The following is a 7,749-nucleotide window of genomic DNA, read 5'->3' as shown; positions in this document are numbered from 1 at the left end:
CAGCACCGTAACAGTCAGTGCAAGCGAATAGAGCAAAACCCAGCACTCATAAAAGTATATTTCTAGATCTTTGACGATATGCATCCTGTGTAATGAGAAAGCGTTAGCATGGAACCCAAGGAGACAGAACATACACAGTACCTTCTTAGAATGCCTATTTCCCATCTGGGGAAGAAATTCCCTTTTTCACTAATATTTTCTTGTTACTTAAACCCAATAAAGTAATAAGTGGAGACGGAGGTGTACTTGTCTCTAAACTTTATTCCTGCGTTGCTACTTTTGCCCGGTGCAGTTCCATGTTTGAGGCAGTAACTCGTGGCCGTACTTGATCTTTGGGATCTGCCCATTAGGGCAATAGGGTCTTGAGTAATAATCAGAAAGATCACTTTGGCCAGGGGAAGTGCAACTCCCAGCACACAGGGGACCTGCGGGATCAGGACAGAGCGTGGAGGAGTAGCTGGGTCCGAGGGAACTACCCGGGAAGGACTTACAGCCTCCACTGTCCTACCCTCCAAACTCCAAGAACACAAAGGAGGTTGCAGAAACCAATGGCGCACACACACCAAGCGCCACATGGAGAGTGCTGGAGCCCGGGCGCATCTGGGCACTCCACCTCTGAACTCAGCACAGCTGTGCCTCAGTTCCTTTTATTTCTTATTCTCTAATCTCCACTGTGGCATTTCTGTCAGGCGGTGGTTTCCCCTCTGTTTGTATGTTGCTCGGGTAGGCTTTAGTTCTGTTGTTTCTATTTTTCCACCCAGTCTGCTATGAAGCATTTATCACCACACTTTACTTTTACATACATTTACCCTCCCTCTTATTCTTATGTCTCCTTTCTCTCCTTCTCTCCACTCTTCCCTTCTTAATTGTAACCTAACATAGATACAATAGTTTCTTTTTTATGCAATATATTTTCAATTTTTACTATAATATTTTGAGGCTGGAATATAATGATATGAATTTTCTCTTTCTTTTTCTTCTTCCCACCACTTTCATGTACCCCCTACTTATACTCTCTCCAATTCATTGCCATTTTTTAATTGTTGTTACATATATATATGTGTGTGTATATGTACATATATGCCTGTGTGGATAATATATGCATATATTCTTTTTTTCTTCAAAACAGGGTTTCTCTGGGTAGCCTTGGCTGTCCTGGACTCTCTTTGTAGATCAGGCTAGCCTCAAACTCACAGCATTCCACCTGCCTCTGCCTCCCAGAGTTCTGGGATTATAGATGTGTGCCACCACGCCTGGCTAAGAGGAATATTCTTGATGAGGGATGAGGAGCTGTGTTCATCTATATGTATAAAGATAGACACTTAGAAGGTAGTCAGGGAGTGTACTGGTGTAGTAAAGTGGTGGTTCTAGGTTCTCCATTCTAGATCTCCAGATATATTACAGAGCCATAGTGATAAAAAAAAAATAATGTGGTACTGGCACATGTAGGGCAATGGAACAAAACTGAAGACCCAAACATGAGTACATGTTACTGAAGCCACTTAATATTTGACAAAAGATGCAAAAACACAAAGTAGAGAAAAGGAAGAATCTTCAACAAATATTTCTGGAAAAACTAGATGGCCACCTGCAGAATAATGAAGTCAGATCTGTTTCTATCACCTTGCGAAATTTCTAAAACCTGTGACCCTAACTATCCCAACTTTCCATTTCCATCTACTGTACCCACATCAGTAATTTTTTCCTTAAGTTGATCTAATGCTTAATCCTTATTTTTACCCACCCTACTTCTCTCCCATTTGGAACATTATTATCTAAAATCTGAGTGTACTCCATACCATCCTTGGTTGTTTGTCCTCCAATGGTTAGTGAAGTTAATGGGACCACTGTTATTAACTGGCTAGTATGAAGTTTCACAGCGGTAAGATCAGTAGGCAAGGTTATTCTACTAGGTAATATATAACTTAGGAACCAATACAAAATCTACACCATGCAACAAGGACATTTGCTCAACCACGTTCATAGCAGCCTTATTCGTAATAGCCAGAACCTGGAAACAGCCTAAATGTCCCTCAGTTGAAGAATGGGTAAAGAAACTGTGGTACATTTACACTATGGAATACTACTCAGCTATTAAAAACAAGGAAATCCTGAAATTTGAAGACAAATGGATGGAACTAGAAATGATCTTACTAAGTGAGTTAACCCAGACCCAGAAAGACTCGAATGGTATATACTTACTTATAATTGGACATTAGCCCAAAAGGGATGTCCCATGAAAGTCTTCACTTACCAGGAGATTGGGATAGATGTGAGCACCTCCTATTGGGACTCTAGGTGAGAGAAGTATAGGAGAATGGGGAAATAGAAGGGCCCAAAGGGTCCTAGAAACCTACAAGAAGAATACGATGGCAGGCGGATTTGGACCTAGGGCCATCTACTTAAAGTATGGCACTAACCAAGGACAATACATGCAGTAAGTATTGAACCCCTACCCAGATCTAGCCAATGGACAGGACATTCTCCACACCAAAACAGACGAGTTGTTATTCCAAAACACAGTCTTGTGGACTTCTCAGACTGAACAACTGGGGTAGATAAGAAGAAGCCCCCACCACTAACCCTACCCCCACCATGGCTGGACTTCCCCCAGGCTTGGTAATTACAAGGTCCAAGCACTCTGCACTCTTCTGAGTACTGGAGCAGGGCAGGCCTCCTGCAGAACAAAGGATCAACACAGTAGAAATACCACAGCATTTTGGCACCAAGTAACTGTTGTACTCTGTGGCTGATTCTTCTAGGGAAAACTAGTACGCAGAGGAACCCTACTAAATCCTGGATCCTAGGTGGCAGAACTTAGACAAATCTAGCTCCAGGAGGACAGGGTCTGCCAATCCAGTATATGAAGCAGCTGCCTTCCAACGGTACTCACCCCCATGACTGCCAGCTTAGAAATCCCAAGCCCTCTCAGCAGATGCCTAAAGGACAGGGTAAGAAGACAAACAACAAAACTAGGACAACATGGCTCCACCAGGAAGCCCAGACATCAACAGATACGCTAATGCAGCTGCATCTCAGGAAAAGTGACCTTAAAGCTATGCTTATACAGTTCCTTCAGAATTATAAAGAGGAAATGAATAGGTCTGCCCAAGAGTTACAGGAAAATACAAACAAATGAATAGAGAACATCAAGGAGAAACAGGAAACCACAGTCAAACAGGGAAAGGAAATGAGTAAAATTGTTCAAGACATGGACAAGGTATTAGAGGGAAAAAAAAAACCACAAATAGAGAAAACCCTCCAAATGAAACAATGAGAGAAGAAAGCAGGAATAAAAAAGGTAAGTATAACCAACAGAATTCAACAGGTGGAAGAGAGAATCTCAGGGGCTGAAGATACAAGAGAAAAATTTGATACAACCCTCAAAGAAAATATTAAAACAGAAAAATTTGTGACACAAAGCATCCAAGAAATCAAGGACACCATGAGAAGGTGTAAACTCGGGATCATAGGAGTAGATAAAAAGGAAGATGCCAAGTTCCAAGGATCAGAAAATCATAGTAGAAAATTTCCCCAACCTCAAGAAAGAGATACCCTTGAACATACAAGAGGCCTAGAGAACACCAAATAGGCTAGACCAGAAAAGAAATTCATCCTGCCACATAATAATCAAATCACTAAATCTGCAGAGCAAAGAAAAGACATTAAAAGCAGCAAGGGGAAAACGCCATGTAACATATGAATGCAGACCCATGAGAATAACACCTGACTTTTCAACAGAGACCGTGAAAGCCAGAAGGGCCTGGGCTAGGTCATCCAGATGCTAAGAGACCACAGGTGCCAACCCAGACGACTATATCCAGCAAAACTTTCAATTACCATAGATGGAGAAAACAAGATTTTCCATGACAAAACCAAATTTAAGCAATATCTAAACACCAATCCAGCTCTATAGAAGATAGTAGAAGGAAAACTCCAACACAGTGAAGTCAACTGCACCCAAGAAAACACAGTATATAGATAATCTCACAATAGCAAAACCAAAACAGGCAAAGCCACACATAATCACCACCAACTCCAGAATAAAAGGACCCATTCATCATTGGTTGCTAATATCTCTCAAGATCAATGGCCTCAACTCCTTAGTAAAAAGACACAGACGAATAACATGGATGCAGAAACAAAATCCAACTTTCTGTTGCATAGGAGAGACACACCTTAGCAACAAAGATAGACATTATCTGAGAGTAAAGGCCTGGAAAAAGATTCTCCAAGCAAATGGACCCAGGAAGCAAGCGGAGTAGCCATTGTAATATCTGATAAAGTCGACTTTCAATTAAAATTGATCAAGAAAGATGGAGAAGGACATTTCATTCTCATTAAAGGAAAAAAATCCACCAAGAGGACATTACAATCCTGAATTTCTATGTCTCTAATACTAGGCCACCTGTATTCATAAAAGAAACACTTTTAAAGCTTAAATCACATTGATCACAACACAACAATAGTGGGAGACATAAACATCCCATTCTCACCAATGGACAGATCTTCGATGCAGAAACTAAATAGAGAAATAATCAAGCTAACAGAGGTCTTGAATTAAATGGACCTAACAGACATCCACAGAACTTTTCACCCAAATACAAAAGAATGTACCTTCTTTTGAAGGCACCTCATAAAACTTTCTCCATAATTGACCATATAATTAGTCACAAAGCAAGCCTCAACAGATACAAAAATATTTAAATAATCCCCTGCATTTTATTAGACCACCATGGTCTAAAGCTGAACACCACCACCAACAGAATTAAGAAAAAGCTTATAAACACATGGAAACTGAACAATGTTTTACTCAATGACAATTGGGTCAAAGATGAAATAAAGAAAGAAATGAAAGACTTTCTAGAAGTAAATGAAAAGGAAGGCACAACTTATCTAAACCTTTGGAAGTTCATAGCACTAAGGGCCTTCATAAAGAACTTGGAGACATCGCATAGAAGCAACTTAATGGAACACCTGAAAACCCTATGAAAAAAAAGAAGCAGTCTACACCCAAGTGGTGTAGACTGCTGGAAATAATCAAACTCAGGGCTGAAATCAATAAATTAGAAACAAGGACAACAATTCAAAGAATCAATGAAACCAAGAGCTGGTTCTTTGAGAAGACAAACAAGACAGACAAACCCTTTCTCAAACTAACTAAAAGGCAAAGGGAAAGTACCCAAATTAACAAAATCAGAAATGAAAAGGGAGACATAACAACCAAGGAAATCCAAAGAACCATTAGGTCTTACTTCAAAAGCCTGTATGCCACAAAATTTGAAAATCTAAATGATATGAATAATTTCCTTGATAAATTCCACTTACCAAAGTTTAATCAAGATCAAGTAAACAAGTTAAATAGTCCTATACTGCTAAGGAAATAGAAGCAGTCATCAAAAGTCTTCCAACACAAAAATCCCAGGGTTAGATGGATTCAGCGCAGAATTATACCAGACCTTCAGAGAAGAGCTAACTAATACCAATACTCCTCAAACTATTCCACAAAATAGAAACAGAAGGATCACTACCAAAGTCATTCTATGAGCCACAGTAATCTTAAAACCTAAGTCATTCAAGGACCCAACAAAGAAAGAGAATTTCAGACCAATTTCCCTTATGAACATAGATGCAAAAATACTCAATAAAATACTGGCAAACTGAACCTAAGAACACATAAAAAAATCTCATCCACCATGAAAACATAGGCTTTATCCCAGGCATGCAGGGGTGGTTCAATATGTGGAAATCATCAGTGTAATCAACCATAAAACAAACTGAAGGAAAAAAATCATATGATCATCTCTTTAGATGCTGAAAAAGAATTTGACAAAATCCAACACCCTTTCAAGTTAAAAGGCACATACCTAAACATAGTAAAGGCAATATACAGCAAGCCTGTAGACAGCATCAAACTAAATGGAGAAAAACTTAAATCGATTCCATTGAAATCAGGGACCCAATAAGACTGTCCATTCTCTCTGGTTCTCTTCAATACAGTACTTGAAGTCCTACTTAGAGCAATAAGACAGCTAAAGGAGATCATGGGGATACAAGCAGGAAAGGAAGAAAAAGTTTTACTATTTGCAGATGATATGATAGTATACATCAACGATCCCAAAAATCCTACCAAAGAACTCCTATAGCTGATAAACACCTTCAGCAAAGTAGCAGGATATAAAATCAGCTCGAAAAAGTCAGTAGCCCTCCTGTATACTAATGACAAATGGGCTGAGAAAGAAATTAGGGAAACCACACCCTTCACAATAGCCACCAATAATATAAAGTATCTTGGTTTAACTCTACCAAGCAAGTGGAAGACTTGTATGAAAAAAACTTCAAGTCTCTGCAGAAGGAAATTGAAGAAGATATCAGAAAATGGAAAGATCTCCCATGCTCATGGATTGGAAGAATCAACATAGTAAAAATGGCCATCTTATCAAAAGCAACCTAGAGATTCAATGCAATCCTTATCAATATACCTACACAATATTTTTCAGAACTGGAAGGTTCAACTCTCAACTTCATATGGAAAAACAAAAAAACCCAGAATAGCTAAAACAATCCTGTACAATAAAAGATCTTCTGAGGCAATCTACATCCCTGATCTCAAGTTGTACTAGAGTAACAGTATAAAAACAGCTTGGTACTAGCATAGAAACAGGTCAGTTGACCAACAGAATCGGATTAAAGACCCAGAAATAAAGCCACACACCTATGGTCATTTGATTTTTGACAAAGAAGTCAAAACCATACAATGGAAAAAAAAACGGAGCATCTTCAACTAATGGTGTGAGTCTAACTGGATGTGTACTTGTAAAAAAAAATGCAAACAGACCCATATTTATCACTCTGTACAAAACTAAAGTCCAAGTGGATTAAAGATCTCAACATAAAACCAGACACACTAAATCTGTTAGAAGAAAAAATGAGAAAGAGACTAGAACTCATTGGCACAAGAGACAACTTCCTGAACAAAACACCTGAGCTGTTGAGCTCAGGCTCTAAGATCAACAATTAATAAATGGGACCTCATGAAACTGAAAGTCTTCTCTAAAGCTAAGGACATAGTCAACAGAAGAAAGCAACAGTCTACAGACTGAGAAAAGATCTTTACCAACACTACATCTGACAAAGGGCTAATATCTAAAACAAAACACCACCAAACCAAATAATCCAATTGAAAAATGGAGCTAAATAGAGCTAAACAGAAAATTCTCAAGGAAGAAATATCAAATGGCTGAGAAACACTTAAAGAAATGCTCAACATCCCTAGTCACTAGGGAAATGCAAATCAAAACGACCCTGAGATTCCATCTTACACCTATCCAAATAGCAAAGATCAAAAACTCAAGTGACAACACATGCTGGTGATGATGTGGAGAAAGGGCAATACTCCTCCGCTGCTGGTGGGAGTGCCAGCTGTACAACCACTTTGGAAATCAGTGTGGCACTTTCTCAGGAAATTGAGAATAATTCTACCTCAAAATCCTGCCATACCACTCCTGGGCATATACTCAAAAGATGCTCCACCATACAAAAGGACATTTGCTCAACTATGTTCATAGCAGCTTCGTTTGTAATAGCCAGAATCTGGAAACAACCTAGATGTCCCTCAACCGAAGAATAAAGAAATTGTGGCACATTTACACAATGGAATACTATTCAGCTATTAAAAACAGGGAAATCTTGAAATTTGCAGGCAAGTGGATGGAACTAGAAATGATCATCCTAAGTGAGGTAACCCAG

This window comes from Acomys minous (assembly GCF_964271855.1).
Source record: "Acomys minous genome assembly, chromosome: 6".
NCBI lineage: Eukaryota > Metazoa > Chordata > Mammalia > Rodentia > Muridae > Acomys > Acomys minous.
The sequence above is the reverse complement of the archived record's forward strand: the minus strand, read 5'-3'. Positions refer to the sequence as shown.